General features: G+C 35.7%; 1 long non-coding RNA gene across 1 annotated transcript; it reads left to right on the top strand.

The window, feature by feature from the left end:
- The first annotated feature begins 7,126 nt into the window (after positions 1-7,126).
- On the top strand, positions 7,127-7,690 carry LOC107583703 (uncharacterized). Its single transcript, XR_001609060.1, has 3 exons — positions 7,127-7,264; positions 7,365-7,408; positions 7,488-7,690. It is a non-coding gene; the product is annotated as an uncharacterized lncRNA (long non-coding RNA).
- The last annotated feature ends 3,905 nt before the right edge of the window (positions 7,691-11,595 follow it).

Raw genomic sequence — 11,595 nt, 5'->3', positions numbered from 1 at the left:
GAACTCTGGAGCGGTTCGGTTGTAGTGAGAAAGCAATCCGATCCAACGAACCAGGCTATATCACAATTTATGATGGGTAATTACGTAAGTTCCGTGAAAAGCATTAGCTTTGTTGTTTTGCTAATAACTCAAACTGAACCTGTGAATGTCTGTGGGTGAGCACGTCTTTGCCATTCAAAAATCAAAGAGCACTTTTTATTTTATAATGCCATCTTATTGCTCTTCTTTGTAGGTGCATTTGTTTTCCCAATCAATCCTGGACTCCTGCTCAAAATGATAAATTGTTATAATGACCCAACAATAAGCCCGCAAAGCTGTTATCGTTCCATCCTGACGGATGACATGCGTGACAGCTAAGTGGAATCCCGGAAAATAAACCTGGGAACTTTGACCAATGAGAGAACAGTTTACTCGCGTGTTACTCCGTTTTGAAACTTTGCCACGTGATAGCGAACCGCACCAAGAATAAAAAACAACATTGTAATAATTGTAATCCCTGTTTCGAAACAAAGCAATCGATCTATAGGTGTGAAAGCACCCGTAAAGGTGGGGTATGTACGGGAGTACCAAAACAAATTTGTAGCCAATCAGCAGTAAGGGGCGTGTCTACTTATGATGCGGAGGAGAGAGCGCTTAGTGCACTGGATGGACATTAGCCGAGCCGAGCGACAGATAGAGATGGCGGATAAAAAACAAAAGAGGAAAACATCTGCGGAACAAAAGAAGGCTTACGATAAGGAAAGAAGTAGGACCCGTGTAAATATTGGATCAGCTTTCCAGCGCTGGAGAGAACTCAAGGAGCGGAAGGCCTGCGATCAGATGCCGAGGTTGCTTTGTTTCTTCTCAATAGGTGAGTAACACCGTGTCTACACCGGACGCGACAGTTGTCGCACCGCACCAGCTAAAGTCTGTCTACACTGAACCGTCGAAAATCATTTGAAATTTGTCAATACATCATAAATTGAACGCAGCAGCAGTTTTCAGCAGGAATTTGTCGTGTCGCACCACGCCGCATCCAGTGTAGACAGTATGACAGATTATAATGAGTTCTATAGTATTTTGTCTTGCCACGCCGCTCGCATCCGGTGTAGACACGGTGTAACATTGGTTTTGCTTTGTTTCACAGAACTAATCGTTGCCTGGGTTGCATACGCACAGTGGGGAAAAAAAGTATTTAGTCAGCCACCAATTGTGCAAGTTCTCCCACTTAAAAAGATGAGAGAGGCCTGTAATTTTCATCATAGGTATACCTCAACTATGAGAGACAAAATGAGAAAAAAAAATCCAGAAAATCACATTGTAGGATTTTTAAAGAATTTATTTGCAAATTATGGTGGAAAATAAGTATTTGGTCAATAACAAAATTTCATCTCAATACCTTGTTATATACCCTTTGTTGGCAATGACAGAGGTCAAACGTTTTCTGTAAGTCTTCACAAGGTTTTCACACACTGTTGCTGGTATTTTGGCCCATTCCTCCATGCAGATCTCCTCTAGAGCAGTAATGTTTTGGGGCTGTCACTGGGCAACACGGATTTCAACTGCCTCCAAAGATTTTCTATGGGGTTAAATCCCCCGTGTGGTTCTGGGATTTTTGCTCACAGTTCTTGTGATCATTTTGACCCCACGGGGGGAGATCTTGCGTGGAGCCCCAGATCAAGGGAGATTATCAGTGGTCTTGTATCTCTTCCATTTTCTAATAATTGCTCCAACAGTTGATTTCTTCACACCAAGCTGCTTACCTATTGCAGATTCAGTCTTCCCAGCCTGGTGCAGGTCTACAATTTTGTTTCTGGTGTCATTTGACAGCTCTTTGGTCTTGGCCATGGTGGAGTTTGGAGTGTGACTGGTTGAGGTTGTGGACAGGTGTCTTTTACACTGATAACGAGTTCAAACAGATGCCATTAATACAGAGAACGAGTGGAGGACAAAGCAGCTTGAAACAGCTCTAGTAACAGTTCACTTTGAATTAAAAAAATCTGTTTCATCACAACAAATTATCATGAAAATGTGAGACTAAATGAAAGATTACAAACCATAACCAAAGGCATTTGCAATAAATAAACTCTATATATGGAATATATATATATATATTTTCTTACTTTTCTCTATGCTTACCACTTCTCTAGCTTCTGTACTCCAGCTTAGAGACTCATACTGAGTGTGTTTGCTCTAGTTATGATAAATTGCTTGCAATGTTCCTCATTTGTAAGTCGCTTTAGCGACATGTTATTACACGTTACCATGTTTCATAAAGGTTCCTGCAGTTATACATCTAAAATACCCTCAATCCCACCATTAGCTTTTGTTGAACAGGATGTGGGCTACAGCGCTGATGAAATAAACTCTACACAATTCTACGCATACATTCACACAGACAGACACCCTTAAACATAGTCATTTAAGGACATACTTGTACAAACATTTAACCTTTTTCACACACACAATCACAAGCCCAAATTCCTAAATTACTATAATTTGCTCCAAGACTCACCCACACAAACACAGCACGGAGCTCTCTAGGGACACACGCGGTGAGCCCAATTAAAAAGCGAGCAAGCGGATAGACAGACAGAGAGGGATAAAAAAAAGAAGGAAAACACTGAGCGCTGTCAGTTTGTTCTCTTATTTCCACTCATGAACTGCACAGCTTCACAGCAGTACAATACAGAACAACTCATGAGAGAGCAGCTCTTCAGAGACTTCAAAGACTATTCTGCACTAACTGCAACTGTTTAGGGTCAAGCTGAAATGAAGTGCATCTCAGACGACGCCACAATTAGTGTTCTTCACAGAACAAAAGGGAATCGTTTTAAAGATTTATTTATTTGGAGTTAACAAGATCTTTTAGAGATGATGTGTTGTTTTCACTTACTGACTACTTGTCTGTCTGGAGATTGCAGGAGATCATGCAGTGATGCTTTGTTCTCAGACCACCAATCTTCTTTGCTGTAATTGCTAAAATATAATGGGGACCTGAATGTGAGACAACTTACAACTGTCTTTATGGCTTTAAAACCATGCATCCACATGAGAAGAGCATTTAGCGTGATCAATGCAGACACAAATACACACACTGATGGTATATTGAGAACGACGGCTGTGGGCTCCATTATAAATGAACAGAGGTTCAAAGGTTTATTTGAGCTAATACAACTAAATCCCTGGAGAAATAACCAAAGTAAAGAGTCTGTAAGAGATAGCAGGAGAGACACTGGGACAAATCTGAATTAGGGCAATAACATGAACAATGATGCTTCCTTGGGATGCAATGATATTAAATTGTGGCCGATACAGATAAGATGATAATTATTTTCATTTCATGGCTGAAATTAAAATTCTAAATAATAAAAATAAAATAATAAATAATAAATAATAAAAACAAGTTTTAAATACTGCACGTGAATTTATTACATTATATATTAATTAATTCATTTTGGGATTAACTAAAGATTACATTTAACTGATTTAATATTACAAAAAAATTTACTAAGATAAAATGTATTACCAAGTTAGTATTTAGTACTTTAATGTGGATATGCTGATATTAAAAGTCTGGCCAATACTGATAAGCTGTTAATTATTTTCATCTTATGGCTGAAATTAAAATTTTTATAATATTGTGTCCAAATAAACTAAAAAACAAAACAAAAAATAAAATTAGCCTATTCATTTTAAATACTATAAAGTTATTACATTATATATGTACAGTAGGCTACATAATGTACAGTATTTTGAATGAACAGATATTCATTTTGAGATTTGCTTAAAATTACATTTTAAATTATTAGTGTTTTTAAACATTTAGCCTACTTAAAATTAATGTATGATGATCTCAATGTAAAATTAGGAGAAATTGATAATTAACAATTAAATATGTAATATCATCCTGCACCGTTTAAAAAACAAACAAACATTCCAATAGGACACTGATGCACCATGCATCACTTTTGCAAGAGTTTTTGTTAAAAATGTTAGGTGAAGTTTGTTAGAAACCAAGAAAATTCAACTTTTAATAAAACTACTGTAGTTTATATTGGCAGTGTCTGCTGCACAGACAACCCAACAGTCTTTTATAGAAACTTCTCTCAATTCACTCCAAGGACAGTACAGCTCCAGACAGAAGGAAAGAGACTAAGAATACCAATTCCTCACAGGGAGAAATCAATTACAGCTGGGTTGACACCCTGCAAAACAGAGAAATTGCAGCGTCTGTTTGTGTGTGCCCATAACAGCTATTTACAGATTTGTTGTCTGTTTTATTAAGTTTTCCTCCTACTTAGTTTGCAAGCCTGTACATCATTTGATTAGATTAAAGAGAAGTTTTCATAGCAACAGTCTGGATTTTGAGTCAAGCATAGGTACAGTCCATGCAAACGAATACATGGTTCTCATTCCACTATGGGAGGAACTTGTTTTGTCATCTCAGGCAAGTAATTTACTCACAACATTTAAAACTGAGATCAGATGCACAATACCAATTAACAAAATGTACCTCCTTCCAGCATTACTCAACTGTGTTTTTAGTTTAAAATAAGCCTTGGCAAGTGGTGTCAAACTGTCAGGAGTTTAGCGCTCACAAACACACACCCCCCTACGCACAAACTTGATAGGTTGTTCAAAAGATATCCCCAGCATCCAAGCAATTAGTGCTCAATGTTTCCATAGCAACCCAAAAGACCAGTAGGAAGGAGACAAAACTTGGACCATAATTGCGATTTTCCCTTCCTCCCCTGTACATTCCCTCACTATGCATTATGGATTAAATCGTGCACATTTTTACAAGAACTGATTTGCAAGGTGCCAATAGCTTCCTGCTGAGTTGTTCTAGGACCTTGATTACCCATTTTAGTCGTTTGATTGAAAAAGGACCTAATGAATTTAAATGTCCAGGGGTAAGACTGAGCCTCACAGTAGTGGCTTGCATCTATAGATGCTATATAAAGACCACATTTCCACAAGGCCAATAACATAATTGAGATTTAATGATTGCCCTCAGTAATTTACTTACAGCTAACTAGCAATTATAGTTAATTAACTGACATTCATGCAATTCTGTGTACTGTAAAAAAAAAAAATGTAATGCCTGAGGCAAATATATAAAAAAATAAGTTAAATTATACAGCTCAAATATCAAATTTCAGCTCTGTGGATGAAGAGGCGTTTGTTCCTTCACTGGATCAAATCTTAGCAAGTCACACCATGTCAACGAACACATCTGAAGCATATTTTAATCATCTATTCAAATTAGTCATTATAGAAACATCTGTTATTCTTTTCATCACTTTGCATTTAATAAACACAAAGACAGGAATAGTATTATAATTAACTCACCAAATGGTCAGAGTGAAGCAGATTCATCAGGTCAGATCCAGAGGCTAGCAGTGAGGAGTTTATGAACCCCGTGATCCACACTGACTGGGGAAATTACATATGCATGCAGGGAAGTGATGGTGGCGATGCTGTTTGCATGATTGTGTTTGATTGCCATGTTTGATAAGGGTTCAGAAAATACGGTCAAAATCTCTAATAATAGCACCTGGAATGTAGCTTGAGGGAAACATCACAACACACATACACACACAAACCACTTGGTTTATCAGCCTTGGAGTGACAAACACACACTCTGAAAAACACATTAAACCTGTTTTCATTATCTACAGACACACACACATACACATAGCCATTATATTCCTGACAGTCGCGTGGGAGGTGAAATTTGATATGATGGTGGTTAAGCAGTCGGTTAAGGCCGGGTCACTCTTGCACTCTTCAGACTCCCATGACTGTCTGACTGGGTCAAGTCCATGGCCGTCACCAAGGAGACACAGCCTCTGAGGATCTTTCTATAGGAGTTTTTATTCAGCTTCAGTATTCACAATGGAATGAATGCAAAATGTAAAACCTATGAAATGCAGGAAATGAGTGCATGGTTACATTATCATTAGGGATGGGTTGACAATAACATTTCATCGCTACCCAAAACCAGGCACAGATCCATCCTTCAAAAATGGTAGACCAAGTAACTTTGAAAATCCCATTTCTACATATCTAATCCCAGATACTATTTAGGGCACATCGATGCATCAATATGATTCTCAGTATCGGTATCGGCTCCGATACTGGTATTTTCTGCTGGATCGGGTATCGGTCAGACGAGACCGATCCAAATCCGATATTGTGCATATACTATTCTGTGTTATTAAACCCCACAAAAGGCACAAAAACATGATAAAGCTCCATAAAGTTTCCGTGCACTATATTTCAAGTGTTCTGAAGCCATTCCGTAGCTTAATGTGAGGTACAAATGAATATTTAAGTCAAGTTGACAAACTCTTCTCTCCGCTGTGGCTGTCTGTCATCCTCCATTCAGCATTCAAACTGCATGTTAGGGATGGGCGGACTGATCCTTAAGTATCCTCACATAAAAATATCGATTGTAAAGTGCAATTTTTAACCATTAATTTTATTTATTTATCAAGAAATTCAGTGCATAAAGTAAGCTTCTAAGTGGAAAAATAGACTATATTAGCGAATAATTGTGTTTGGATAGAACCATTTCTCCTGCTCATCGGAACACACGCAAATGCTGAAAGACAGAACCAATCAATCACAGACAGCGTTCGTGGCTCACAGCGTTTGTTCACATAGGGCTGCATTTCCCAAAAGCAGAGGAAGCATAAGTAGATCTTAAGAAACCATTGCCACATTATAACATTACATTACATAACATTGTTACTATAATATATATAATTAATTCTGAAAAATGCATCACGGTCCACACAAATATGAAAATTTGGTTTCCACACAAATATGAAGCAACAATAATAATAAATGTTTCTTGAGCAGTAAATTATATTATAATTATTTCTGAAGGATCATGTGACACTGAAGACTGAAGTAATGATGCTTAAAATTCAGCTTTGATCACATATGCATTTTAAATTACATTTTAAAATATATTAAAATAGAAAAAAAAAATTTGTTGTTTTTTTTCAAATAAGTGCAGCCTTGGTGCGCATGAGACTTTAAAAAAAATTTACAAAATCTTACTGACCCCAAACTTTTGAACGGTAGTATAAGTGCAGGCAAACAGTTAATGTAAAGATTGTTTCATATTTTAACATAACATGAAAATATTAGTATTTTGTCTTAAATTACATGCTTATTTTAAATTAAACTGATTCTTTAAGGGTTTGCACATCCAGCACCACTAATTGAAGAAAATATTCAAGAGGAGACACAATCTCCCAAACTAAAGAAGGTATTTATTCTGCCTCATCCATATAACACTGATAAATTGTTGTTAAACAATTTATTTGAGAAAGCAAGGCTCATTATCTCATCTGTGCCTTCTTTCGTAGTTATCCTCAATAGCATCATCAGGATATGAAACACCTGTTGTTCAGTAAGTTCCTTTTCAGTCCTAGTCATTGAGCTATCTCAGTTTTTCTTCTTTAAACAATCTTTGTTTGCTGTCTCTCCAGCAACTTCCCATTGCCTGATCAGCAGATATCATCCCTCTCTGTCCCGTCAGCCCTCAGTACGAGTGGCTCTCTTCCAGATCTATCCAGCCTCCACCTGCCTTCTCCTCTTCATGTAGGCCAGGATTCTGAGCCCCACAGTGGTGCGGAACAATTGAGCAATGCATCCACGTACCCTGACGTTATGGCTGGCTTTAACTTACCAGGTGTGTTTCATATGCATTTTAAATTACATTTTAAAATATATTAAAATAGAAAAAAAAAATTTGTTGTTTTTTTTCAAATAAGTGCAGCCTTGGTGCGCATGAGACTTTAAAAAAAATTACAAAATCTTACTGACCCCAAACATTTGTGTACATGTAATATTTAGTTTAAATTGGCTAGTTTGTGCAAGTAAATTTATTTAAACTGGTTGTTAAAAGTTCAAATGGATTGTGTTATGTTCTGTAATTGCTGTTAATAAATCTGTCAGAAAACAATATGCTAAAGCCTGGCAGCCTTTTACAAAAATTAACCATGGTTTTATTACAGTAACCACAGTATTTGCAGTAAAACTGCAGTAACCACAAATTTACCATGGTAATAATAGTAATACATTTTAGTACTTATGCAACACCATGTTTATTTTTCATGAGGTACCCTCAAAGGTGCACCTTTGTAACTTATCTACCCCGTAAAGCATAACTTGTATGGTACTAATATACTCCCTTTTAGGGGTATAGTTGCACCTTTGAGGTTACTGCCACAGTAAAGGGCTAAAATAAAATTATAGTATATTTTATTTCTGACAGTGTAAACAAAAAAGGCCTATGAAATGTAAAAAAAAAACATGGCTTTAAAATCTAATATTGAGTATAATTACTGATTATATTCATTTAATAATTTAAAAGATCAGTTTAGTTTAGAGGTATCATATCGGTATCGATATCGACGATACTGGGCTTGAAAATATCGGTATCGGATTGAAAATAAAATAAGTATCGCCCATCCCTACTGCGTGTCACGTTCGGTTACTTCAGTCAAAATAATCTCTTCAAGAGCACACAATACCTGAGATTTAAAACTGTTAAAAGAAAAGGCTCAATAAACTATAGAACAGATTTAATACACTATGCATCAATATCTCTTCCCTTTGTGCTTTGAACTCTTCCATGCGGAGCGCTGCGCGCTGTGACACTGTGTTACTTCAAATGCATCATCCGTGCACAGGATGCGCATAAGCAATTTGTGCCACTCTGTATTGGAGCCATACTCTTTCGTATTATAATATTTTTGCGCAATGAAAGATTATTAATAGCCTTTCTTGTTCAGTCCTATCTATCATATGTTGCTGCCTTCATTACTGTGCTATACATTTAAAATAAATGTCTTTTAATTTTATAGTATTTATTTATATATAAATATATTTACTTGTTTTTCGTGAATGTATTTTACAACAATACAAAGAGCAATGTGTAACATTTTACCAGAATTAGTCCTACTCTTATTAACTTTTATTTGTTCCCCACTAAATAATGTTGTTATACTAAATGTTTAGATTTTATAAAATTATTGTGCACCCATGATTTTTCTAGAGCATCTTTTGCTGCTGAATTATCCACTAACCTAGTTTATAATAGTATTTTAGTCATAGATTATGATTATATATTTTGTCATTTGTTATTTTTCTTTAAAATGAAGTTGTCTATATTTAGCAGATTGTGTTTAACACACAAAAGAGTGATGATCAGGTCAACACACAGAAGTATAGAAATTCTACATTGATTTAAACAAAAACTGCATTGGTATCGGATTGGTGTCGGTAGATACTCAGAATTTCTGTAGTTGAGGAAATTTAGCTTGAGTAGTAGCATTGCCTGTTAGCCCCCCGCTGACCATAACTACAATCAGGCTTCAAAAAACATCTTTCTCCATTAGTGAGTATTGATTAGTGAAGAATATTCTTAACATTTCAAATGGCAAATATTTAATTAAATGTAGATGTTCTAACAGTGCAATTCTCTTTGAAGGGTTCTTTATAGTGCCTTTTATAAGCCTTTACATTTGAGATTTCAAATTAAAAATGGCTTACATACAGTATAGCTCAGTCTCATATTAAGCAAGGACAGGAGATTTGAGCATCCCAAAAAATTACACACTTCACCTCTAAGTCATGAATTAGACTCACTGGAATAAGAGGATTTTAGACTATTTAGACTGGAAAAGTCTAATCAGCCAGAAATGCTGACAACCAGTGAATTTCAACAACAAGTAGTTGTGTGAAACATCACTGACAAAGTGTAGTGAAGATGTGCTGAAAAACCATCCACTTACTGTATTGTATAGTTTCATATTTTTATTTACAAAATCATTTATATAAAAATCAATATGGCAAAATACTTTCAAATATTTAAAGGTTACAGATACATTACCGTTCAAAATGTAGGATTAGTATAGTCTGTAGGAGTTTTTTAAATACTTTTTGCAGGAAGGACTTCAAACAAATGTTGTTCATTTGAACTTTCTATTTACTATCCTGACTATCCTAAAAAAATTTTTAACAAGGTTTCCACAACAGACTGATTTCAGCATTCATTGATAATAAATGTTTCTTTAGCACAAAACATTTTGTGGTCTGAAATCCTTTCTTCTAAATGTCTCGCATACAAATTTTTGCTTTATTTTCCAATGTTCAATTGTTGAGATACGTTTTAAAATATATATCATCAAGGAAAATAATGCATTGAGATTTTTCAATAGCTTTCTTAAGAACTGCCTCCAGCAATGGTCAGTCTTAATTCTAATGTACCCTTGCAGCCATTAAAAGAAAATGAAGAATCACGTTTAAACTAAATAAAATACTTTCAAATATTTAAAGGTTACAGATACATTACCGTTCAAAATGTAGGATTAGTATAGTCTGTAGGAGTTTTTTAAATACTTTTTGCAGGAAGGACTTCAAACAAATGTTGTTCATTTGAACTTTCTATTTACTATCCTGACTATCCTAAAAAAAATTTTAACAAGGTTTCCACAACAGACTGATTTCAGCATTCATTGATAATAAATGTTTCTTTAGCACAAAACATTTTGTGGTCTGAAATCCTTTCTTCTAAATGTCTCGCATACAAATTTTTGCTTTATTTTCCAATGTTCAATTGTTGAGATACGTTTTAAAATATATATCATCAAGGAAAATAATGCATTGAGATTTTTCAATAGCTTTCTTAAGAACTGCCTCCAGCAATGGTCAGTCTTAATTCTAATGTACCCTTGCAGCCATTAAAAGAAAATGAAGAATCACGTTTAAACTAAAAACAATCAGAAAATCAATACTATTGGTGAAAAACAGACTTGAAGTATTGAAACTGTTTTTTTAGGTTTAACAAAGCAAAATCACTGCTTTAGAATTCAACACCAGGACTTTCACTGTTTATAGGAAAACTAATGACAGCAATTCTTTCTACATATAAGGATTAATTTAACTCAGAAGAGGTTTCACACTTAGTATAAAAGATGATAGAAATCAGAGAGAAAAATGAAGAGTCAATGTGAAACATATGCAATTAGCTGAACGGAATATAAAGGAAAGACAAAGAAGAGAATGAGATTCTAAGGCAGTGGCCATTAGACTGACTCCTGCAGGATTCATAATTACTAAAAAAAAACTCTGTGTGTAGTTTTTGTGTGTGCGTGGGAAAGTGTAGGCGGATGTGTGCGAGCGCCTATGTTAAAGGGGTCATATGATGCGATTTCAATTTTTCCTTTCTCTTTGAAGTGTTACAAGCTCTCGGTGCATAAAGAAGATCTGTAAAGTTGCAAAGACTAAAGTCTCAAATCCAAAGAGATATTCTTTATAAAAGTTAAAGAAACGGCTCGTTCTAACACGCCCCCACATCTACGTCACGATGTGGGAAGATCTGCATAACGCCGCCCAAATGTTCATGCAAAGAAAGAAGGCATAACTTTTATTCTCGCTGTAGTATTGTTGCTGCTGCCATGTCGTGAAGGCGCTGTGTGTTTCGTTGTGAAAGCAAAACTACTTTGTTTGGCCTTCCAAAAGAGGACGAGATATGCTTCGTCATGCCTAGAGCTGATCCGTGCTGGTCGCTGAGGAAATACATCAACTTCG

This window comes from Sinocyclocheilus grahami, unplaced genomic scaffold, assembly GCF_001515645.1.
Source record: "Sinocyclocheilus grahami isolate Dianchi unplaced genomic scaffold, SAMN03320097.WGS_v1.1 scaffold54.1, whole genome shotgun sequence".
In the NCBI taxonomy this organism is placed as follows: domain Eukaryota; kingdom Metazoa; phylum Chordata; class Actinopteri; order Cypriniformes; family Cyprinidae; genus Sinocyclocheilus; species Sinocyclocheilus grahami.
Note: the sequence above shows the minus strand (reverse complement) of the source record. Positions and strands in the feature narration are given on the sequence as shown.